The 25,764-nt window shown below is 44.4% G+C and overlaps 1 protein-coding gene and 1 long non-coding RNA gene across 2 annotated transcripts in view; both read left to right on the forward strand.

Moving 5' to 3' along the window:
* The window catches only part of CRYL1 (crystallin lambda 1), a 130,864-nt gene that overhangs the window by 48,897 nt on the left and 56,203 nt on the right, over window positions 1-25,764 (forward strand). The gene's annotated exons all lie outside the window — the stretch shown is intronic.
* On the forward strand, window positions 491-11,619 carry LOC147584905 (uncharacterized). Its single transcript, XR_015254300.1, has 2 exons — window positions 491-2,706; window positions 5,759-11,619. It is a non-coding gene; the product is annotated as an uncharacterized LOC147584905 (long non-coding RNA).

Below are 25,764 nucleotides of genomic sequence, written 5' to 3' on the forward strand. Positions count from 1 at the left end.
GAGTCAATCTAGTGAAGAATTTATTTCCGTGGTTACTTTCAGTGCACCACCAGCCCTCACGTTCCTCTAGCATTGTCTTGTGCTTTGGGGCAGCTGGGTTGTTCGAGAGTGTTTTGCAGTGTTCTTGCTCTACTCTCAGCTTTTAACCTTTTGCCTGTCCCAGCTCCATAGAGGGGATTTTACTTCCTGCCCTTGCCCCTCCCCCAGAGGTAGACTGCTGTCATTTGGTAGTTCAGCTTCAGTCGTAGGCAGGCTTTGCACACCTTGATTTCTGGGGTGGAGCTTTCTCAGTGATCCCACCCCTCCTCACCATGGCAGCCAAATTCTACCTTGTATGTTTGGTGAGTCTTACACCGGAGGGTTTTCTCCTTCCTCAGCAGAATTTCTCAACTGTGACGTTTGGGGCTGGGTAATTCTTTGTCTGGTGGCCGTTTTGTACATTGTAGGGTGTTTAGCAGCATCCCTGACCTTTACCCGCGAGATGCCAGTTTTGGTAAGCAGAGGTGTCTCTTGACATTGTCAACCCCTGGATGGGAACCGCTGTTCTCGTGGCATGGAGATGGAACCCTTGACCTAGGGTACTCCTTTATTCGTCCTTCAGGGTGGAGAGGCTCTCCTTTCTACCGATTGCCCCCCAATTGCAGCAGGTCTTTAGAGTTGACTCTCCCTTACCCAGAATTCCCTGTGGCTTAAGGCTTTTATTCTGGAAGGGAATCGGGGCTGCTGGGCTCTGTAGCTTTTTCTGCAGCAGCAGATGCTTCCCCCTTCCAGGCCTGCACCATCGAGGAAGCGTCTCTCTGCTCTCCTGCCTGTTCCCGGTCTTTCTGGGGAGTACCTGGTACAGGATCACAAAGAACCTATGAGTGGATATGACCTCTGCTTCGTGTCTGGGTTTCCTGGTGGTTTTTCTACCCGAATGCTAGCTCACGCTGAGCCTGCAGCAATTTGTTAAACAGTTGAGCTGACTCCTTACCTACTTGTGTGGTGCCTCCTGTCTTCCTCCCGCGCTCTGCCACAGGTGACCTAATCTCCAGTCTCTCAGAAGGGTGAGGCTTTCCTTGGATTTCAGGCTGTTTCATCATCTTGTAATCTCAGCCAGGTTCAAGAAAAGTGATGATTTTATAACTTATCTGGCTGTTTCTTGTTTTTAGGGTGGAAGCAATGTTCTACCCTGCTTTCACATCCTAGGCAGAAGTGGAAACCCATAGCTTCTTTATTATCCTTATTTTTATAAGCAGAAACATAACATTTGTATTTAAAATAGGAAAAGCATTTATTTGAACATTTTACTGTTGTCCTAAGAGTTTAAACATGGTTCCTGCTCGTTGGAAAATAATGAGAACTATAAAGGTGGATATAAAGTAAAAAGTGAAATTTCTTTTTCCTTCATCGCCCAATCCTTAGGGATGAACATTGTGACTCTGGAGTCCTCCAAGAATTCTTGTAATCCTATATTACAGACTTAACATTTTAATAATAGGAATCCATTATAATATAGTGTTCTACAACTTGGATTTTGTACTTAATAATATATTATGACCATTTTTTCCATGTCCTTACATGCTGATCTGCCTAACAATGTATTTTCAGTAGCTTGGGAAATCATTTGTGAGTACACTGTTCAATTACTAGCTAAATAATATGTTTTCACAGTTGAACACATTGAAATTATCTTTACAGTTTGAAGAAGAGAAAAAAAGGGAAATAGATATACTTAGTATTTTGTTGGTCTCTGAAAGTTTGTATGCTCATAAAGCATACTATGATACCAGGGTCAGCAAATTCTTTATATAAAAGGCCAGGTAATAAATATTTTAGGCTCTGAGGGCTGGGTGAAGCCTCTATTGCATATTTGATAGTTCTTCAAAAAAGTAAAAAACAATTTGGCTTGTGGGCCATGGAAAAATAAGCCATGGACTGAATTTGGCCCAAGAGTCACAGTTTGCTGACCCTGGCTCTAATGTATTGAAGTGCTTTCTTTCTCCCCCATCTCTCCACTCTGCCATACCCCTCGACACCCTTCCCTAATCCACCACGTTTAGTGTTGCTTGGTTGCTGGAAGTATAAGCTCTGAAATTCAGATGTCGACTCTACCACTAAATAGTGAAACTTCTCTGTCCTTCAGTTTCACCCACTGCACGATTGGGATAACAGTGCCTACCTCATTGTGACTTGCGAGAATTATGCTGTTGTTCGGCAGATGGTATCTTGAGAACCTATTACATGCCTGGCGCTGTTTAGGGCTAGGAAGTGCTTGGCCTCATGAAGCTTACAGTCCAGTGGGAGATTCTGTGTTGATCAGGATACTTTTGGTGGCAAGTGACAGAAAACACAGTTTAAAATGGCTTAGGGAAAAAGTAAGTTTTTTTGTTTGTTGTTGCTTTTTTTTGGTTTGTGTTTTGGCTTATGTAATTGCAAATTACAGACCTAGGCCTGGCTTCAGCTATACCTGGATTCAGTACTGGTCTACCTGGAATCTCTTTCCATTTCATGGCTCTGCTTTTCTCTCAGGCCTGTTCCCACTATGAGGTGGACAGAATGCCACTGGCAACTCCAAATCTTCATTCTCTTGGCTCATTAAGCCCGCTAGGGAGGGGTTTTTCCTTCTAACGACCACAGAGGAGTCCTGGGATTGACTGTAGACTCCAGCTTGTCTTGTGCTGCCATCCCTGTAGCCCAGAGGATAGAAGACTTTGGTTGGCCAGGGTGAGTCTGATGCCCATCTCTGGGAACAGGGTTAGCCCCACTTGAACTTTCTAGACTGAATTAGAAGGGGAAGCTGGGTAATAAGCAACAATGTGTTCACTAGCGACCTTCAATGTATGTAAACCATACAACCGTATAATTATTAACTATAGTAATTGCAACAAAGGTAAGTGCTGTGATGGTGTTCAGTGGGATGGTCCGATCCTGCTGGGTGGTAGTCAGGGAAAGAGACTTCGGCCTCAGCTGAGAAGGAAGTGAAGCCATTAACTAGGCAAAAGGACTAGGGTGGGTGTGGTAGGATAAGGAGAAAAACATGTGCAAAGGACCTCTGGCGGGTGATTCCATGAGAAGTCTTGTATGCTTAGAATGGAAAGAGGGAGAAGGAAGTAAGAGAACTGGGAGATAGCGCCTGAGAGGTGTGTTTAAGGTTTGATCTTTATCTGAAAGTCATATTAAATGAAATTGAATGAGATAATAAACACAGGTTTTTAGAATAGAGCCAATCCTAATGATGTGGCCTTTTAATAATCTTATTAATTGATTATCTACGAAAACACTGCTGGCATAGATACTACCCCTTCTTTTGTAAACATGTACTTAAATTTATGTATTTATTTATACTTATTTTTAAAAATTGCGATAAAATCCCATAACATAAAACTAACCATTTAAAACATACAATTCAATGGCATTTAGTATGTTCATAATGTTGTGCAACCATCACCTCTGTCTATGTCCAAAGCATCTCATCACTCCTGAAGGAGACCCCACATCTGTTATCAGTCACTCTTCGTCTCTCCTTCTTCCCAGTCCTGGCTACCACAAATCTGCTTTCTGACCCTACTCTGAATATCTCATATAAACAGAATCATGTAATGTGGGACCTTTGTGTTTGGCTTCTTTCTTTTAGCATAATGTTTTTTGCGGTTCACCCAAGTTATAGCATGATTCAGTTCTTCATTTCTTTTTATGGCTGACAAATATTCATTCTGTGTATATATACCACATTTTGTTTATTCATTTATCCATTGATGGACCTTGAGTTGTCTCCACCTTTTGGCTCTTGTGAATAGTGCTGCCGTGAACATTCAGGTAGCAGTGTTTGTTTGAATCCTGTTGTGTTCAGCTGAATATTCCTGCAAGTTAGTTACTTTGGGTATTCTTGGAAGTGGAATTGCTGCTCATATGACAATTCTGTTTAACTTTTTAAAAAACTGCCAACAGCTTTTCCCAGCAGCTGCACCATTTTGCATTCCCACCAGCAATGTGTGAGCACTTCAGTTTCTCCACGTCCTTGCCAACACTTGTTAGTTTCCTTTTTTTTTTCTTTTATAGCCATCCTAGTGGGTCTGTAGTGGTGTCTCTTTGTGGTTTTGATTTGCATTTCCCTAATGACTAGTGATATTGAATGTTCTTTTCATGTGCTTGTTGGCCATTTGTGTATCTTTGAAGAATTATCTATTCAGAATCTTTGCCCATAAAAAATGTTGGTTGTTGAGTTGTAGGAGTTTTTTATGTATTCTGGATATTAGAAATTCTTCATATGTATATGATTTATAAATATTTTCTTCTAGTCTGTAGGTTGTCTTTTCATTTTCTTGACAGTTTTTTGATGCATAAAGTTTTTAATTTTCAAGAGTTCCAGTTTCTGTATTTTTTTCTTTTGTTGATTGTACTTTTGGTGCCATATCTAAGAATCCATAGCCAAATCCAAGGTTGTGAAGCTTTACCGCTCTGTTCTTATGAATGTTTTGTATTTTTAGCTCTTCTGTTTAGGTCTTTGATCCATCTTGAGTTAACTTTTGTATAAGGTGTGAGGATGGGTTTAACTTAGTGTTTTTTGCATGTGGATATCCAGTTTTCTCAGTGCTGTCAGGAGACTCTCCTTTCTTCCCTGAACGTCTTGGCGCTCTTGTGGGCACTCAGTTGACCATAGATGCATGAATGATATCCTCATTTAAAATAAAGTAACTCTGGGGTGCCTGGGTGGCTCAGTCGGTTAAGTGTCCGACTTCAGCTCAGGTCATGATCTCACGGTCCGAGAGTTCGAGTCCCGCGTCGGGCTCTCTGCTGACAGCTCAGAGCCTGGAGCCTGCTTTGGATTCTGTGTCTCCCTCTCTCTCTGATCCTCCCCCATTCATGCTCTGTCTCTCTCTGTCTCAAAAATAAATAAACATTACAAAAAATTAAAAATAAAATAAAATAAATTAACTGTAAGGAAGTAAACCTACAACATTAATTGGCATGCAATTTTATTACTTTTTTTCATAGGTCTTTACACTTTAAGGGTAAGAACATTACTAGGGTTGAATATGTTGTGGTGAATCAGAAAATGCACTAATTAGTAAGGAGGAAACAGTGAGCAAAGCACTTTAACCTCCTCCGGATCCTCAGTTTGCTCACTTGTATAATAGGAGGTTTGGACTTAAATGGTCTCCAGGACCTGTCCCAGCTCTCTAATGTGCTTTTCTTTGATAAATATTTACTGACTGAGTTGTGGGCCAGGTGTTGTGCAAGGGGCTGGGGACACAGCTGTGAGCAAGACAGGTGAGGACTTGTGGCCACTTGGAAAAACAACCCATGGTCTTTAGGCTTTGTCTCTACAAAAGAAGATAATCGATCCCTAAACAAAGCTTACTAGGTAAATAGATGAAAGGATAGTGATTAGGGTTGCAGTCTGAAAACTCTGAGCATGGAGTAGAGGAATCCGAGTGCTGTCACATCCTGTGGTTCCGTGTGTGTGGGAGGAGAAGGGTTTGCTGTGGGCTGATAGCGGAGAGCCTCGTGTCACACTGGACAGGCCAACGAAGCATGCTTGTGTTCTGATACCTGTTTTTCTGTTGGCCTAGTAATTAGCCTAATACTTTGATCATACTCAGACCTATTCTCTTGAGAGATTCATTTTTGCAAAACACTTCAGGATGGACCTGTGACATCTTTTAGCTTTGAAGATTTCTTTATGATGTGTTAAATCATGTAATTTATAGACCAGTGCATCTCAGCCAGGGGATATTTGGCAATATGCGGCGGCACTTTCTTGTCCCCGTGACAGGTAGTGGTGCACCATTGTCCTTTAAGGAGGGAAGGGATAAGGATGATGAATGGCTTGCACAACGAAGAAACGTGCTGAACACAGTGCTAGCGGGGCCTCTGCTGAGAGGCATCCCGTGGACGAAGGATACTCACCACCCACAGGAGGCAAAATGTGATATGTTACATTATCCTATGCGATATCTACCATTCAGTGGCAGCAGGTAAGTTGCTTTCTCATTGACGTATGATGGCGTTTCATAGCTACTTTTTAGGAATCGTACATCTGGAAGGACAGGGGTACTCTTAGTTTGGCTACAGAATCCCTGCGTTAAGCCCAAGTCAAGTTAAAAGGAGTGATTCTGCTTGGAAAGAAATGGTGCAGCAAACCCAGTGTAAAACCTCAACTCTTCCTCTCTTTCCCAATAATCTGATGATAAGAAACCAAATATGGCATTCTTCATGGAAACGGTTAAATTTTGGTTGTAAAACTATGTACTTTGCTCTGGTAAATGTTTTGGGAAAGGACTAATTTCCTTTTTCGAGTGAAAAATATAAAAATACAAGAACTTTTATAACCATTTGACTTTTTAGGAAGGCTACTCCGTCCTACAGGGATTGGTGATCATGCCTATAGAGTAACTTTGCTTTGTTATTTTTAGACAAATCCATAACAGGGAAGAAGAGAACCATCATTCTTTACGTTACTAAATAATGTAATTTAATTAGAACATCACACACAAAGCACAAAATACCTTTCCCACCCTACCCTCCTCTGAGTTCTTTACGTGAAATTTTCATCCTATGAGGTCATTTTGGTTACTGGGTAAAGACTTAACTTTTAGCCATTGTCCTTTCGGTGTTAATAAGAGGCAAATAAATATACCACTTCTTTGACCCTCCTGAATTTTGTTCCCTCCAGGTTTAGAAGCGAGTAGTTAACCAAATGTCTGATTAACAGAGACCTTAGTTGGCGGGATGTGTCCTAGGAGCAAGGAGTGCATTGTTCTGGCCAGAAGGCAAAGAAGGTGGTGTGGGCCCAAATTGTGTGTGGAGGGCTCGGGAGTTGGGACATCAACTTTTATAGGTAATGGATGGGAGGTGTCCGAGGTCTATCATAGCAAAAGCTGCTTTGGGGGAAGGTTCATTTGTCTGTCGTGCCTCGTAGCTTTGGAAGTAAAGTAGGGTTACTTTGGGCTTGCGTTGTGCTGCGGCGGTAGGCTTATAGGGGAGGTGGTGGTGGAAAGAGAGCCATTCGTTGGCCGCTCCCGGCTCCTGGAGCAGTAGCGTCTCGGAACCTTGCCAGGCACCTACCAGGGCCCAAGTGCCGGCTCCTAAGGAGTGCGTCATTCCCATGGTCTAGGTACGAGCCTGTTTCACAAAGCCACGGGCCGTTTGGAAGTACGCTGCTTCAGTGTTTTTACTTGCCAGGTACGAGAAACATTCTGTCCTCCTCTTCTTACTTTGTACCACAACTCTTGCTTTTCTCACAGTTCACTCCTGTCATGTTCCGGGTAGTGTGCCCGTAGAGCTGGGCCTGAGGTCCCGTGTTTTGTTCTAGCATACCTGTGTTGTCTTTACTTACTATTATTTTTAAAAGTTGATTTATTTTTGAGAGAGAGCACAAGCAGGGGAGGGGCAGAGAGAGAAGGAGAGAGAGAGAGAGAGAGAGAGAGAGAGAGAGAATCCCAAGCAGGTTGTGCACTGCCAGCATGGAGCCCGATACTGGGCTTGAGCCCACGAACCGCGAGATCATGACCTGAGTTGGATGTTTGACTGAGCCATCCAGGCACCCTGGTTTACTTATTATTATTATTTTTTTAATGTTTATTTATTTATTTATTTTGAGAGAGACAGAGCATGAGTGAGGGAGGGGCAGAGAGAGAGGGAGACACAGAATCCAAAACGGGCTCCAGGCTCCGAGCTGTCAGCACAGAGCCTGACGTGGGGCTCGAACCCATGAACCGTGAGATCATGACCTGAACCAAAGTCGGACGCTCAACCTACTGAGCCACCCAGGAACCCCTCGTATGAATAGCTTTAAAGATGCAACATGAGCAAGGAATGAAAACTGTTATCATCTGCATTTGAGAGTCCGGCAAGTTTTATTCTTAATCTGTAATTATGTCTCTGGCTTCTTCCAGTGACCAAACAGGATTTGAGAAAGTGATTAATTAAAACATAGGAAGACTGAAATGAAGAAATAGAAGGGGAGGGCGTCTTCACTGCATTCACTCTGGTTGTGGCAAGGACTGCAAGTCACCAGCCTTATACATCGGTCCCCCATAGTGTCCAAGAAAGTTCAGGTGTGGGCGCAGCTCGTGGGCCCACAGGCCCCTGTGGTGATGAGTGAGCCCGTGGCCTCAACTGTGTGCCAGACACTGAGGGCTCTGTGAGGTCATTAGGAAGATATTCCACGGTCATCTTGGACCTTTAAATTCTGGACCTGAGTATGAAGTTAAATGTGCTGGGGCAGAGTGGTAAAAGGCTCTAGACTGACATTAGCCACCAGGTGTTGGCCTTAGCTTAGTGTCGGTCTGAATTTCCACACCACCTCCTGATTTGGGACGTCAGCATTTTTTCCTTCACACCAGATGGTACAGAGTGAATTTTTTTTCAGAGTTAACACTTACCTTCTTTTCTGAGGTGTTTAAGTCTGGGAGGCCGGGTCGAGCTGTGTTACGACTTGGAGTTAGGTTTAGGGTGTTACTGCTAGTGTGGACCTGACTCGTAAGGAGTGCATAGTGAGGTGACGTGTTCTGTTGGAGCGGTACGGGGAAGACGCAGTTGTTGGTGACGGATGGCTGTGGCCTGTGACTTACCGATGAGCTGGGTGATGACGGGAAAGCACGTGGCCTAGCGCCATCCACTGCTGTATCCGGGGGGCAGTGCCAGCACACCCGTCTCATTTCTGAACGGAGTATCCTAGGGGAGAGAGGTAGGCGAGTGCTCGCGTGGGCTGTGGTGGGGGCGCGCCTCACGTGGGACTGCGTGGTGCAGGTTCCACAACAAAGCATTTGGTGAGGAAGGGCTGATAAATTGCTGTCGAAGGCTGTGCTTTGTCCCCAAGTCTGTGCACGCCAGCGTTCCTTCCAGGGCGCTTTAGCACACGAGCCATCCCGGTAACAGGTGTTACTTGTAAATCCTAACGATGTTTGAATACTAGAAAGGGGAAAACCTGCCTAATTCAATTATCCCGGTACCCATTTGTTACATTTTTGTGTTTCCCTCCAGTCTTCTTTCATGTGTAATTTTTATAGGGTAATTATAGTGTCTGTATATATATACTGTTTCATGTTCTGCCTTTATTAATCAACATCTAACACTTTTCTGTTTATTAGAGTCTGCAGTTTTTCTGGTCGCTGTGTAAGAACCCATCGAGCGGCTCCATCAACTAAATCAAATACCATTTATCCATTTACGTTAAAGTAATTACCGCTGGGGAAAGACTTACCCTTCATACTATTTTGTTGTTTTCTGTGTGTCTTGTAGTTACTTTATCTCTTCTCCCTCTCTTGCTGTCTTCCTCTTTTGTTCCCTTGACTTTGTTCATTTGTTTTCTTTTTGCTTTGACTCCTTTCTCATTTTCTTGTGTGCATCTTCTTTGTAGGTAGTTTCTTCCTGGTTACCATGAGGAGTTACATAAAACATAGAAATTTATTTTAAACTGTAACAACTTAGTTCAACCGTATACAAAAACTACTCCTATGCATGTCCCTCCCACTTTATGTTATTGGTGTCACAAATTACATAGTTTTGTGTTTTTTTTACATTAACATAGTTTTGCAGTTATAGCTATTTTTTATGCTTTTTATCTTTTAAATTCTGGACCAGAATTAAAAATGGGCAATGCACCCCCATTATGGTGCTCAGGACTCTCTATTTTTCTACATATTTACCTTTACCAGAAAGCTTTATATTTAAAAAAGTTTTTTTTAATGCTTATTTATTTTTGAGACAATGCGCGAGACAGAGTGCAAGCAGTGGAGGGGCAGACAGATGGAGACACAGAATCTGAAGCGGGCTCCAGGCTCTAGGCTCTGAGCTGTCAGCACAGAGCCCGACGCGGGGCTGGAACTCACAGACTGTGAGATCGTGACCTGAGCTGAAGTCGGACGCTTAACCGACTGAGCCACCCAGGTGCCCCTCTTTTCACCACTTTGAGTAGATTGCTCCACTACCTTCTGGCCTGTAACATTTTTGCTGAGAAATCTGCTGATAATTTCGTGGGCGCTCCCTTGAATGTGACAGGTACTTTCTCTTGCTGCTTTCAAGATTTCTTTCTTTGTCCTTGACAGTTTGATGATGTGTCTTGCTGTAGGCTTCTTTGGCTTCCTCCTTGTTGGAGTCTTTTGAACTTTTTGAATGTGGATGTACATTTCTTCTCAGATTTTGGAAGTTTGTGGCCGTTATTGCTTCACATAAACTGTCTACCTCATTCTTTCTCTGTTCTCCTTCTGAGACTCCCATAACGCATGTATTGATTTAGTCAATGGTATCCCATAATTTTCTTAGCTTTCTTCGCTTTTCTTTGTTCTTTTTCCTTTTTATTCCTCTGACTTAATAATTTCAAGTGGCTTGTCTTTGAGTTTGCTGATTCTTCTGATTGGTCAAGTCTGCTGCTGATCCACTGTACTAAATATTTTAATTCAGTTATTATATTCTTCAGCCCCCGAATTTGTTTGTCTCTTTCTGTTGACATTTTTATTTTGTTCATGCATTGTTTTCTGATTTTATTTAGTTGTCTGTGTTCTCTTGTAGCACACTGAGCTTCTTAAGATAGTTATTTTGAATTATTTTTAGGGTAATTCATAGATCTTTGTTTCTTTAGTGTTGGTTTCTGGAAATTTATTTTGTTCCTTTAATATAATATATAAATTAAGTGTTGTTCAATATAAATTAAGTGTTATTCAGAAAACAATGATCTTATTGCTACTTCTAGTACTTTGCTATTGGTCAGTCATTCCTGTATACCATTCTTCTCTATTTTGAGTTACCTGTATAAAGGCACATTTATTTAAAGTGGAATTATTAGGTATAAGCACCTTTGTGGCTCCTCATAACATTTGACTGAGTGGCAGTGTAAATGCCCTTTATTCATTTAAGAGCAACCAGTTAAGACAGTTTGATTTTAAGCTTGCCAGTATTAGGTATATTAATCTTTAAAATCCTTATTAAACTGAAAAACGAAAGCAGATACTTCATTATTAGAATTTATAATGATAAACATGTCATTGTCGTAACAGTGGCATTCTTTTTTTTTTATTGAAAAATTTAAAAATCTTTAGTTTTGAGAGAGAGAAAGAGAGAGAGAGAGACAGACAGAGTACGAGCGGGGGAGGAACAGAGAGAGAGGGAGACACAGAATCCAAAGCAGGCTCTAGGCTCCGAGCTGTCAGCACAGAGCCTGATACAGGGCTCGAACTCATGAACTTCAAGTTCATGACCTGAGCCAAAGTCAGATGCTTAACTGACTGAGCCACCCAGGTACCCCCCTAACATTGGCGTTCTTAATTTGGTTTCTAAAATTACTGTAAAACTGAGTGAGCAACCCTCCTTTTCTCTAAACTTAGAAAAATAGAAACTCAAATCTCTGTTTTTAAAGGACACTGCAGAGGGGCACCTGGGTGGCTCAGTTGGTTGAGAGTCCAACTCTTGAGCTCAGGTCATGATCTCATGGTTTGTGAGGTCAAGCCCTGTGCTAGGCTCTGTGCTAACGGCACAGAGCCTGCTTGGGATTCTCTCTCTCCCTTTGTCCCTCTTTCTCCTTCTCTCTCTCCCTCTCTCCACCTCTCTCCCACACTCTTTGCCCCTCCCCTGTTCATGCACACACACATGCTCGCTCGCCCTCTCTCTCTCTCTCTCTCTCTCTTTCAAAAATAAATTAGAAAAAAATAAAGGACACTGCAGAGCTCTTTTGGAAAGATGGGGATGATACTTTAATCAAAACTTGAGAGTTGGCGAAATGCTGATTATATATAGTATAGATACAGATATGGGGGACTCTCTTACACTGCTGGTGGGAATGTAAACTGGTGCAGCCACTCTGGAAAACAGTATGGAGGTTCCTCAAAAAGTTAAAAACAGAACTACCTTACGACCCAGCGATTGCACCACTAGGTATATATTCAAAGGATACAAAAATATAGATTTGAAGAGGTTGCATGCACCCTGATATTTATAGCAGCACTATCAACAATAGCCAAACTAAGGAAGAGCCCCAGTGTCCCTATCGACTGATGAATGGATAAAGAAGATTTGGTACACACACACACACACACACACACACACACACACACACTGGAATATTACTCAGCTATCAAAAAGAATGAAATCTTGCCATTTGCAGTGATGTAGATGGAGCTAGAATGTATTATGCTATGCGAAATAAGTTAATCAGAGAAAGACAAATACCATGTGATTTCACTTATGTGGAATTTAGGAAACAAAACAGATGAACATAGGGGAAGGGGATAAAAAAAGAGGGAAGCAAACCATAAGAGACTGTTAATGATAGAGAACAAACTGAGAGTTGATGGAAGTGTGTGGGGGATGGGCTAGATGGGTGATGGGTATTAAGGAGGGCACCTGTTGTGAGGAGCACTGGGTGTTATGTGTAAGTGATGAATCACTAAATTCTGCTCCTGAAACCAATATTGCACTATATGTTAATTAATTAAAATTTGAATAAAATTTTAGGAAAAAAAATAAAGTTTATTAAATGGAAAAAAATGTAGATAGAGATGTAAATCTAGATCTCTATCTGAACCTACATTTCTATAGACAGAAACTTAATTATCCCTTATGCCTTGGAAGTTGTATGTTGTTAGGGGCACCTGGGTGGCTCAGTCAGTAGGCGTTCAACTTCGGCTCGGGTCGTGATCTCATGGTTCGTGAGTTCGAGCTCCGCGTCGGGCTCTGTGCTGACAGCTCGGAGCCCGGAGCCTGCTTCGGATTCTGTGTCTCCCTCTCTCTCTGCCCCTAATCCACTTGCATTCTGTCTCTGTCTCTCTCAAAAATAAATAAACATTTTTTTAAAATTAAAAAAGAAGTTGTATGTTGTTAAATTAATGTCCAAAGTAAAAATAAGCAAGTGTCTAATGTAAGCATTTTCATTTTGTGAAATCTGTTAGATGAAATATGTAAATAGCAAGTAAAGAAAGAATTTTTTGGTCTTAATCACTCCGTTGCAAATATGATAAGTGCACGTGAAAGTAGCCAGGGCATGCACATTTAATGTTTGGAAAATAGGAAATGCTTTTGCAATTGTAATATCGGTCTCTAGTTTTTTCACTTGGCTGTGGACAGTGGGCGATCATTATTTACCAAGAGCATCAGATACCACGTGCTACACAGAACATGTACAGTCCTGTCTTTTATTTATTTTTATTTTTTTAATTTTTTTAATTTTATATATGAAATTTATTGTCAAATTGGTTTCCATGCAACACCCAGTGCTCATCCCAAAAGGTGCCCTCCTCAATACCCATCACCCACCCTCTCCTCCCTCCCACCCCCCATCAACCCTCAGTTTGTTCTCAGTTTTTAAGAGTCTCTTATGCTTTGGCTCTCTCCCACTCTAACCTCTTTTTTTTTTTTTTCCTTCCCCTCCCCCATGGGTTCCTGTTAAGTTTCTCAGGATCCACATAAGAGTGAAACCATATGGTATCTGTCTTTCTCTGTATGGCTTATTTCACTTAGCATCACACTCTCCAGTTCCATCCACGTTGCTACAAAAGGCCATATTTCCTTTTTTTTTTTTTTCTCATTGCCACGTAGTATTCCATTGTGTATATAAACCACAATTTCTTTATCCATTCATCAGTTGATGGACATTTAGGCTCTTTCCATAATTTGGCTATTGTTGAGAGTGCTGCTATGAACATTGGGGTACAACTCCTGTATCCCTTGGATAAATTCCTAGCAGTGCTATTGCTGGGTCATAGGGTAGGTCTATTTTTAATTTTCTGAGGAACCTCCACACTGCTTTCCAGAGCGGCTGCACCAATTTGCATTCCCACCAACAGTGCAAGAGGGTTCCCGTTTCTCCACATCCTCTCCAGCATCTATAGTCTCCTGATTTGTTCATTTTGGCCACTCTGACTCAGTCCTGTCTTTTAAAGAGGTTTGTTATAAGGCATACGAGGGAATCTGGGAATTCAATCTTAGTAGAAAGTAAGAAACACCTGGGACAGAACTCCTGCTGGTAGAAGTCCCGTGGACCCCAGCATTCGGGAGCGAGTGCTGTGTAAGCATCCCGGATCGTTTGTTCGCTTTTCCTCCTGCTCTTGGCTTCCTGCTGCTCGCCGAGTGGCGTAGGCACCCTGGGACTCATATCTGCTTACTCTGAACCTCCTTGGTTGTGTTTATTTTCATTTGAAAGTCAGCATTCAAAGACTTGTTGCCCAGTCTATGTGTTTGAACAAGTGGGGCGGGGGGGGAATCAAAAGGTTTCTTTCAAGTTGGTGACTTGCACCTGTTAGGAGTTGGGTTGTGCTGGGCCAGTCCCAGTTCCCCGGGGGACATCTTCCCGTCATTCAGAAGCCCTGGTCATTAGCACACATTGAATTGCACGTTTGTGGGAGGGAATGCATCTCGGATACTTGAGTAGCTGTCACTGCTGTTTGGGCTGAGGAGGTGGCTTCGCCCGTTCCCTTTGACTGATACTAAGTGTTATGAGTGTGGGTGGGAGAGGAAGAAAGACGTGCACACCTTCTGCTCGCCTGCCTTAGCATTTGCCCTGAGCACGGTGCACGGGACAGGGCATGTGCGGCCTTCCTGGAGGATACCTTACTCCCTTTCACGCTGAGAAAACATACACGAACCTCCCCTTAATAAAGAACCTTTTCCTGCTGTTGATTATGTTCCACGGACTTGTCTTGGGAGTCTTCTGCATTTTCTTGTGTTGCTTACAAGTTCAAATGAGCTACTACTTATTGTACGAAGTTTTGGAGTGATGGTGGGGTGGTCCTGAGCCGACGACCAAGAAAGGATTCTCGAAGACGTCTTTGGTGCAAAAAGGTGATTTTATGAAAGCACGGGGTCAGGGCCCATGGGCAGGAAGAGCTGTACTAGGGTTGTGACGGGTAACTCATTACATACCCTCAGGTTGGGAGGGGTCAGGGATAGAGTAAGTCTCCAAGGAATTTTGGAAGCAAGGTTTCCAGGACCTTGAGGGGCTAGCTGTGGCTAGGGAAGCGCCATTTATTACCATTTAATAAAACCTCAGTCATGAGACCCTTTAGATGTGTATCAGGGGCCATAAGCTTGGAGTATGATGGCCACCACATATCTTGGGGCAGTTGAGATAAAGGAAGTTGACTTACAGGATCCCCAAGTTGGGATCATGTGAAGCTAAGGTTCTCTTTTGTCCCCAGCAAAGTGTCATCCTTAGGCAGCCGAGCTCCTTAAGGGAGGTCACTCTGCCGGTCTCAAGGACTTTCAATGGGCTGTAGGCAGTAAGGGAATTTAATTTTTCGTTTGCCTTAGTTTCCCACATTGCCACGGCCAGCACTTAAACCCCTTTCCTTTGTCTGTTCTTGGGTGGCCGGGAGTGTCTGAGGAATAACACACGTTTTCCACCTGGGGAGAGGGGGCAGGTACCAGCCTGTAGTTCGCCTTGAGCTTGCCCCAAGCTCCCTCATCACTTGTCTGGCCACAGAAGTTGGTAGGTGGTGGGTGGAACTCTTCTCCCTCCAAGGGTCCTGGGTTTCTTCTCATGACTCTGAGCATTCGCCAGAGCAAGCCCTGCACCACCGAGTGACTCTCCCCCTCACCCGCCCAGGGCGCCCTGAGGCCACGCGTGGCTCCTCTTTCCCCTTGGCCAGTTTTGGCCAGTATCGACCCACTCTTAGCAGTAAGTACTGTATGTCGATCCCTCATCCTTTACCGGGTTGTGTCTTGCCCTCTACACATAACCCAGCGCAGCCCTCGCAGTGACCCTGTGAGGTGGGCACTGTTGTGTATTCTGTGCCTGTCTCCCCCACTCCCCCATTTATTGTAACCTCCATACCTGGGGGATACTTGTGCTGGTTTCATTTATTGCTGTATCCCCGGCATCCCAAAAGGTGCCTGGTTCATGGCAGACGCTTAATATTGACATTTGTTAATTCATTTGTTAAACTCGGCGGATTCCCACTTCACAAATGAGACGTTAAAGAGCTTGCCTGAGAGCCCACGGGCCGTAAGTGGCAGGGGCGCATTTGGATTCAGGTCTCATAACCATGGTGCTCTCCTGCCCCTTCCGGGGGAAGGAGGGACGCGAGGGAGGGAGTGCAGCCGGGCCTGGGAGTGCGGACAGAGCCTTTCCCCAGCACTCCGTTCCCCAGAAGGTCAGCCTCCTCTCCCTTCTTGTGTAGGTCGCTGCCCCTTTACCACACCCTTAACCTAGCTCTGACCGTCCTGCAGGCCAGACAGAACTTTTTACTTTTCACTCCTGGAAGGAGACACAGCGAGAGGACTTTGCTGCCTGCTGCCTCCTTTCCTTGTGGGGGTTGGAGAAGCCAGGGTGAACTCCAGGGCCAAGGAAGGCACGGAATATTCGGCTGACTGCACAAGGGTCCGGACACTAGCCTGTTAGAAGCCAGAGAAGACAGGCCAGGTGTTGGAGTCGGCTTGACCTTAGACGAGTGGCCTTATCCCTGGTCTTTTGGAAGCCGAAAAACCCAAAGTTGAGAGGAGCAAGGTTGCTAAGCTGTCCCCTTCCTCAGCTGCAAGTAAAGGAGATTGGGGCAAGCCCAGGCAGGCAGCTGGTGGGTGAAGGGCAAAGGCAGGAAAGGATCCCTCCGGCAGATCGCTCTGGGCTGGGCTATTAGCTCTAAACCATGTGGGAGGGGAGAGGCAAGTGCCATGTGTCCCCTGCGGGCACAGCTGGCCCCAGGTACCCTGGTCTAAGGTGTGTAGAGGCCAAGGAGCCTGGGGGCCCTGCTGCAGCTGAGAGGCCCAGAGTACGTTATTTCTTCCTCAGTTTTTTGCTCATTCTTTCCTCAAGCTGGCCCTTGAAATGTTTTGTTTGGTTGTGGGAAAATATTACCAGTGACAGTCAATGCCGTGAATGGAATTCTGTGCAGTAATTATTCACTTTGTCAGGTATGGGCTGGGCTAGCTTTTGGTAAGTCTTCGATTGCAACACAAAGCTTTATGTGTTTTTAGCTTTATTAATTTGTTGCTTGTGGAAGATGGCCCTCTCTTTGTAAGCGAGAGATTCGAGAGAAGACCACTTCCCATCTCCCGTGCAGCCTGGGGCGGAGGGGCACTGCGAGGGCCCCGCTGCGGGAACTGGTGTTGGGCTTGGAGCATGCTCTGAGGACTGTAAGGACACAAAGCCACCGCGATGCCGGGAAGGGTAAGAAAATATGGAAAATGTGGTGTTTCTACCTTACAACTCCTACTGCTGTGCCCTGACATGGAGCAGTTTTCGGCAGCTGTTAAGATCTGAGCGCTATTCTTTGTGGGCACCTGTGCTCTCCTGCTTGGACCCAGACATTTTGATTAAACGTCTGCTCTCTCCCTAACCCGAAGTAGGAAATCCCCGTCTTTAGGGGTTAAGAGGTGGAAACTGATGCCTTTTATTAATAGCATTATGGGTAATCCACAACTAAATTACCCTGTTATTTAGACCTAATTAATTTGATATGTTTTTGGTACTTTCCTGACACCTTGTTCCTGAAATGTTACAATAGGTGAGAATCATTGTTTTGATATATAGCCAATGCTTAAAAATGATAAATGAAAAATGAGTTCCCTTGAGTCACGCTACTCTCACAAATTACCTTTTTTTCCCCTGCCTTCTTTTGATCCCTGCAGAATTTTATGTGCAATTCTGTATTGTGCTTCCCTGCCTCCACCTTGACCCAGGTCTTGTTTTTCATTATATTTGTCCTTCTGTAGTAGAGCCCTGTTGTTTGTGACAGCCGGGAAGCTGGGCTGTGTGGGCCACCTCGGGAGAGACCTTGCCAGTGGGCTTGGTCCCTGTGCTATGTGGTCCCCCACCTGCCTTCCCAGGACCCCTCCAGTCCTTCTAGCGTAGGGGCAGTTCAGAGGCTTCCGGCTGGTACCCAAAGGCTAAATCTGGCCATGTACAGTTTTATTTTTTTTTTTAAATTTTTTTTTTTTCAACATTTATTTATTTTTGGGACAGAGAGAGACAGAGCATGAACGGGGGAGGGGCAGAGAGAGAGGGAGACACAGAATCGGAAACAGGCTCCAGGCTCCGAGCCATCAGCCCAGAGCCTGACGCGGGGCTCGAACTCACGGACCGCGAGATCGTGACCTGGCTGAAGTCGGACGCTCAACCGACTGCGCCACCCAGGCGCCCCTAGCCATGTACAGTTTTAAAAATAATTTTTTTGTTTGAATGACTCAGCTTTAAAAGTCAGGAAATTTCCATATAAAATGTAGATTTCTAGCTGCTCTCTAGAATCTGATTGTCTGCTGGGATGCCTCCTTTCCCTCCAGCCACCCAGCGCCCACATACGGTACTGGCTCTTTGGGAACTGGCGGACTGGGAAAGCGGTACGATGGAATTTCCCGTGGAAGGTCTTCCCGTGGAGCAACTTCTGCTGCTTTGTCCTCACTGATGGTCTGCCCTAGTGATCCATTTCCGGGACTTGGAGGGCCCTCACTGTCCTCAGCCCCATCAGAATCCCCCTTTTTTAGAGGTGAAAGTGGTGGCAGGAGGCAGAAGTAGCCACCACCCCAGCTGGCCACCCCCTTGTCCCCACCGAGGAAGGACAGCACGGCCAACAAATTGCACAGGAAGTGTCGGAAGCAGGCTTGCTCGTCTGTGACGTGGAGATGGTAATAGAAGGCTGAAGCCTGAGAAGGCTCTAGTGATTTGGAAGTGGGCTAATGCAAGCAAAGTGTTGAGAAATTACCTTGCATGCAGTATTAGCTACTGTTACGTTATCGTTATTAATGGTGGTGGTGGGAAGGAGCATCCATAAATTTAGTTTCCTACATGAGCAGCGCTGTCCGTTTGGATCTCTTTTGCTTTGTCCATACACGTCTTGTTATAGCACACATTGGACATGGAGGTCGAATGAATTGCCCACAATTATGCAGCATTCGGTGGGGGAGTAGGGGCCACACCGGTTTCCGTGACTCCCTGTTCAGTTTTTTGTTCAGTTCCAAGCTATTTCGTGCTGTGAAACTGTGTTTATCTGAGCTTTAGGTCACTTGTGGAGATGCTTAGTCAGTAGTTGGGATATTAAGAAGTCTGATATCCCCTAATCTGTAGATATGGTCCAGCCTTAAAATGTCCGTAAGGGACTGCCAGTGAAACTGTGCTGCTTCTCTGCGTGAGCCACTGAGTTGCTAAAAACAAGAACAACCTGGGGCGCCCGGGGGGCTCAGTCGGTTAAGCATCTGACTTCGGCTCAGGTCATGATCTCCCAGTTCTGGGTTCGAGCCCCGTGTCGGGCTGTGTGCTGACAGCTCTGAGCCTGGACCCTGCTTCGGATTCTGTGTCTCTCTCTCTGCCCCTCCCCTGCTCATGCTCTGTCTCTCTCTCTCTCTCTCAAAAATAAATAAAAACTAAAAAAGTTAAAACAAACAAGAACAACCTGAATCTGAAAAACACTGTCAATCTTTTTGACTGACTAAAAGAGTCCTATCAAGGGACTTCCTGGTCAGAAAGCATTATCAAAGTTGCTTTGAGAAAGACGGAGAGGTTTCTTGCCCGGCTGTGGTGAAGGTGGCCACGTGCAGGACATTTTTGTCCTGAAGGAGTGTTTTTATATTCTTGAAAGCTGTAAAGGCTTTCCTAAGCATGAAATGGATTCTGAAGCAACACTGATGAATCTACATTAGATAAATACTTACGTGAGGCACACGTAGTGAACAAAATCCGCAGAATAGGAGAACATTCACAGCAGTGAAAAAAAATGTCTTTAGAAGGCTAATGTACAAAGAACTGCCATAAATCAAGAAATACATAAGAAACCTTGTGGTAAAATGGTCAAATATGAACTGCTGATTTACACACAAAAATATATACAAAGACAAATAAAAGTGTGAAAATCTAAGTCTTTTTTCCCCCCATCTAATTGGAAAAATCAAAGATTGACAGGACACTATGGTGAGTATATTCTTGTCTGCTTTGGTGGATTTGGGGGGATTAGGGGTGATTCCCTAGGGCTGCCATTACAAATGGCCGCAAACTTGGTGACTTAAAACAGCAGGTTTATTTTCTCACGGTTCTGGAGGTGAGTGGGAGCTGGCCACCTTCGGAAGGCTCACGGGGAAGCGCCTGTCCTTGCCCGTCCTTCCTCCATCACCACACAGCCTTCGTCCCCGTGTGTCTCCTTTGTGTCTGTGCGTCCACATCTCCCCTTTCTATTATGAAGACACCAGTCATTGGATTTAGGGTCCTCACTAATCCAGTGTGACCTCATCTTATGTCTGCATAGGCCCTCTTTCCAAATAGGGTCACACAGGTACCTGGGTAAGGACTCGACTGTATCTTTTGGGGGGGGGGCACAATTCAACCTGCAATGCCTCATTTCTTTTAAATGGGTACATGCTAGAATTTCATCCCTATGAAATTCTGCTCTATGAAAATAGTCTCCATTTGCACAGAAGTGTATATTCAAGGCTGTTTATCACAGCACTGTTTGTAATAATAGTAAACTCAAAACAACCTAACCATCTTTCAAAAGGAGAGTAGAAAACCACAGGATGTTTATGGAATGAGAAATTACACAACTTTTAAGAAGGAGGTAGCACCATCTACACTGATCTAGAAGGACATCACTTTTAAGTCCAGAGAGCAAGCCATAGCTCCTCATCTCTGTCTTTGTATCTGTGTACCTGGCCGATGGCTGTTTTTAAGGGTGGCCTAAGTTGCGTGCACACGTGTATATGACATGTCTGTGTTATGTTCAAGCACAGAAAAAATCAGGCAGCATTCCCATACTACCCTGTTGGCCACAGTTCTCCCAAAATAGATCGAGAAATGAGGAGCGTCTCTTTTCATAGTGTGAACGGCTTTTTATTCTGGTGTCCTTCACAGGCTTTGTATTGTTAGGTGGCTTTGTAGAATATATTGAGAAGTTTAAGATTTTTTTTCTGTGCTTTGAAATACTGATATTATATGGGAATTGGGTGTTCTTGAGGGTATATTAGTACTCATTCACAAACACTCTGCTATCTTATTTTTCCATCAGTTATGAAAAAAATTTAAAAATAGAAAAGTATGGAGAATGCACTCACCCACCACCATGAACTAACAACACCAAACATTTTGTTCCTCTTGTTCTTTGCTTAGAAAGAAAAAAGTCTTTTTAAATTGTTTGTTTATTTATTTTGAGAGAGAGAGCATGAGTGGAGGAGGGGCAGAGAGAGAGAGAGGGAATCTCTCTGCACTGTCAGTGTGGAGCCCAGTGAGGGGCTCGATCCCACAAACTGTGAAATCATGACCTGAGCCAAAACCAAGAGTCAGATGCTTAACTGACTGAGCCACCCAGGTGCCCCTAAAATTAAGCAACTTTTAGTAGGTTGTTGGTCAGTCGGGTTTTCTCTGCTGCCAATCACCTGTTCATTCATATCCTTTGGCCATTTTTCTATTGGATTGTTCATCTCCTTATTAATGAGTGCTGTTTTAGGGACATTGGTTTCTTTTCCACTAACCCCTCTCCCCAGTAACTGTACCACACACACACACACACACACACACACACACACACACACACAGTACTGATTTTGGTAACATTTTTTTAGTCTATTGTGGATAAACTTTTGGCCTAAAGTTAGACTATAAACTTTAGTTTATTTTGGATAAACAGTTGGCCTAGAGTTGTACACAATACAGAAACAGTGTTCAAATCTGCAGTCACACTCTCCTCATGTCCTGTTGCCAACAGTATGAACTCTGACCAGTTTGCTCCACTGATTTCCTTGATGTCTCCCTCTCTGCACTGCCCTTCACAGTGAGGATGCATGCACACGGAGGCACGCAGAGACCATTGTGGAAGTCTCAGCGTGCGGTGTCCTCGTAGGCACGAAGGCATGCTGCAAGATCCAGGGAAGCTCTTCTCCTTTTAGCTGGTTAGGATCCAGTCCGCGGAGTACTGGTGACTCTTTCCGTGAAAAGGCCAGTTTTCCACTTCTGGGCCGTAACTCTCACATGAAGAAGAGTATGGCCGTGTCACTCTGGAAACTCTTCTGAGCTGCATCTCCTATCTGAGCTAGGAGATGACTGGGGACACAGAGGGAGCATATCTGCTCAAGTTCTTCTAGGAGAGTGCAGGAAAGGCTCTCGGTTTGGCCAGTGCCTGGGTCAGTTTTGCCTTTGGGAAGCGTCCACTTCCCCTGGGAAGTAAGTGGGATTTGAAGTAAATTTAACACATAGCTCAGAAAGGGGAAGGTAAAATTTGTCCAGCCTGTCGAGGACGAGGGAAAAAGCTCGTATGTAAGACATATTATTGAAATCTTGATAATAGCTTCCCTGAGAGTGACTTACAAGGAGGAGGAGTCTTACGATTTATTCCTGAGTAAAATCAAGCCCTGTGCGTCTTAACTAAACTTCATGCTACCATGATGGGAAAGTAGGAGCTTGCAAACCAGTGTGCACAGTGATCGGAGTTGTTATTGAAAAATGCTGGGGAGAAAACACCAGTGTCGCTAATGATTATCTCCTGGCGATGCAGTCGCCAGGATGTTTGTCTTGTCCCTCGGTCGTATTTAGAATTTTTGCAACAGCGAACAATTTTGTAAAAGTAAACGCATGCTTGTTTTTTAAAGGGCCTCACAGGTGGGGTCCTCTGGTAGAGGCGAGGTTTCCAGGGCACCACTGCACGTGCTTCTTTGATGGGGAGCTGAGTGTGCAGCAGTCAAGACCTTAGTAGATGCACGGGCCTGGGGCCCTGGGGCCAGTCCCGTGCCTGTCTGCCGCCAGCCATGTGAGCTTTGGCAGGTGAACCACCTGTGTGTGAGGCAGATGTCCCATTTACAAAGCATAGATAATATAAATATATGATTGTCCTGAGAATTAAATGAAAAGGTACAGAAAGTGCTTACCATGTACCAGGGACTGTTTGAAATGCTTGGTAAATGTTAGTATGCTAATGACCTACCTTTAGAGTTTTTTTTTTTTAAGTTTTTTTAATGTTTATGTTTTGAGTGAGTGAGAGAGAGACAGAGAGAGAGAGAGAATGGCAGTGTAAGCGGGGGAGAGGCAGAGAGAGACGGAGACACAAAATTTGAAGCAGGCTCCAGGCTCTGAGCCTGACATGAGGCTTGAGCTTACGAGCTGTGAGATCATGATCTGAGCAGAAGTGGGACGCTTAATGGACTGAGCCACCCAGGCGCCCCTGGAGTTTCTTTTGCCAGCAGTTTTATTTATGCTTTTTTTTTCTTTTCAGTATTTCTTTTTTGTTGTTGTTTTAGCAGAGGACAAATGAGGAAAAACAGAATTGAATCCCCTAGGATGCAGTCATGTCAGAGCCTCAGTGACCGTGAAGAGGTGATCACTTTTCTTTTCTTTTAGGCATTTCTTTTTTTTTTTTTAATTTTAGCTTGTGACAAACCGGGAGGAAAAGCAGGAATTGAATTACCCAGAAGTCATGTGGTTCTGTTTCTCACTGGTTACAGTGAAGAGGTGAATGACTTTTTTTTATTGAGGTACAATGGATATACAGCATAATAAACATTATATTAGACTCAGCTGTAGAACATAATGATTCGATATTTGTATGTATTGTGAAATACCACAGTAAGTCAACACCTGTTATCTTACATAGTTACATTCTTTTCCTTGTGATGAGTACCTGTGCTTTTTTATATCTGAGTTCAACATGGGCAACTTTGGCTGTATTTCTGATTATGAAAGCTGTGTAAATGTACATTTCCCGCAAGTATTAGAAAAACTGCATCATGTGCCTATTACTTTAGGAAGGAATAAACTCAGTAGCCTCCTCCCCTGTAGTTAACCAGAATCAGGTGAACTGCCAAACCTGAGGCCCCGCCCCGCTCTCCCTGCAGAGAACCTTGGCTTTAGGCAGTAGCCACAGACCCGCACAAAGCCAAGTGGGTGAACCTTGTGATCTTTCCTTGAAAATGTGGCTACGAGTGAAACTACTTAGTTATTATTTCAAATGTAGGCTGCAAAGTGGCTTACGCTGTGTGATGGCATCCCGGCTAATGGAGGCTGCCAGCGAAATATCCACATTGCCAAAGCTGTGGAAATATCACCGTCTTCTTTAGAGGCCTGGCTGGATTCCAGAACCCTCTTCCGGGCAGTGCTCAAACCTGTCCTAGTTTGTTTTGTTGCTCTGTTTTCAGGCAACAGATTTGGTCATTGCTGTTACTGTATGAGTGCTGAAAGGGTGTCCTAAATATCCCCCTACTCCAAAGATAGTCATCTGTGTCAAGATTCCCTGGAGATTGCCACTGGCATCACCATCTGCCGACCCCCGAGCCAGAAGCCCGGGAGCCCTTCTCACCTCATCCTCTTCCGACCTCCCACTCTCAGACTCCCCACATCCAACAGATGATTCCACTTCCTGTAATAGTTCTGGAATCCATCTTTTCTTGTTCTCGTTTGCCCTCGCTTTCGATTCTTTCTAAGTGGCCATTCAGTCGGTCATTTTAAACCCTGCAGTCATTTCCCGCTGGCAACGGGAGAGAAGCTGAGCTCCTTGGCACGGTCTGCAAGCCTTCTGTGGCGTGTTCCCTGCCTTCTCTTCCACCCTCTCCTCCTGCCAAACTGAGCTCTTCAGAGGCCCGCGAACACACCCGTGCTTGGGGGAAAGTCCTGTTCCCTTATGCGACAGACTGCAAGGCTTTCGGCGAGGCCTTCTGAAATGACTCTTTCTCCCCCTCGCCCCCTCTGCTTCTACCAGAATCACTCAGGTTTTATCTCCCCACTGAGCCACTTAAGGATTTTAGTACAGGATGACTCATGCCACATTGTGGTGGTTTATTTGGGTGTTTCTCTTCTTGGTTAAGACCCACTTGAGGGCAAGACCGTGTCAGCTTGATACTTGTAATGCCAGTATTTACCCTGGTGCTCAGGTCTGTGCTCTAAAGAAAGAGTGGCTTGTGGAACTGCCATCTTTTCAATAAAGACTAGCACTGTTTACTATATGCTATATATAAAAATAAATACATAAAAATAAGCATGTGATGGATTAAATAAATATTTTTAAAATGCTAAGATGGGGGCGCCTGGGTGGCTCAGTCAGTTAAGCGTCCCGCTCTTGATTTCGGCTCACGTCACCATGTCAAGGTTCATGGGTTGAGCCCTGTGTTGGGCTCTGTGCTGACAGTGGGGAGCCTCCTTGGAAATCTCTGTCTCTGTCTCTCTCTGCCCCTCCCCTGCTCATGCATGCATTCTCTCTCTCTCTCTCAAAATAAGTAAACATGAAAAAATTTTTTAAAAATGCTAAGATGTTTTAGAAGATAGTACAGGTCCTATAACATTGGGATAAGAGGGGCTTTCAAAGTGAGCTATGAAACCTAGGGTCTGATAGGACCTAGGGACTTCTGTTAGACAAGAGATTCTGTGAACAAAATCAAAAGATAAGTAGCAGACGAGGAAAAAGTATCTGCAGTGTCCAGATCATATTAAAAGAGATCTAAATAAATAAGGGACCAAGAACGCGATATAAAAATGGGCAGAGGATAGGAACGCGAAATTTGCCCAAAGGAAAACCAAATAGTAAATGTATGAAAAGATGATAGCATTCAGGGAATGTTGGTATTCAGGGAAATGCAAAATAAAGCAGCTGGCTGTGGAAGTCAAGGCAGCCCCTACCCTTGGGACGCCCTCCTGCAACCGGGCAGGGGAGAGTTTCAGTGTTTCTTTTGCGAAAACTCAGACGGCCACACGCTTGTTATGTGTGCCTTTCCCGTGTGTGTGTTACTCTCCGGTACGTTATTTACTTCCCGAACTCTTAGAAGAGCTGCCCTCTGCCTTTGCCTCTGAGGTTGGCAGAGGTGAAAGAGCATCCAGCGCCGATGAGCGTGTGGTGAACTGGGGATTCTCCATCGTCCCTGGGTGTGGTACCACCGCTGCCTTGGTGCCTCCTT

Source organism: Puma concolor, chromosome A1, assembly GCF_028749965.1.
Source record: "Puma concolor isolate L17-30 chromosome A1, mPumCon1.1.hap2, whole genome shotgun sequence".
Lineage (NCBI taxonomy): Eukaryota > Metazoa > Chordata > Mammalia > Carnivora > Felidae > Puma > Puma concolor.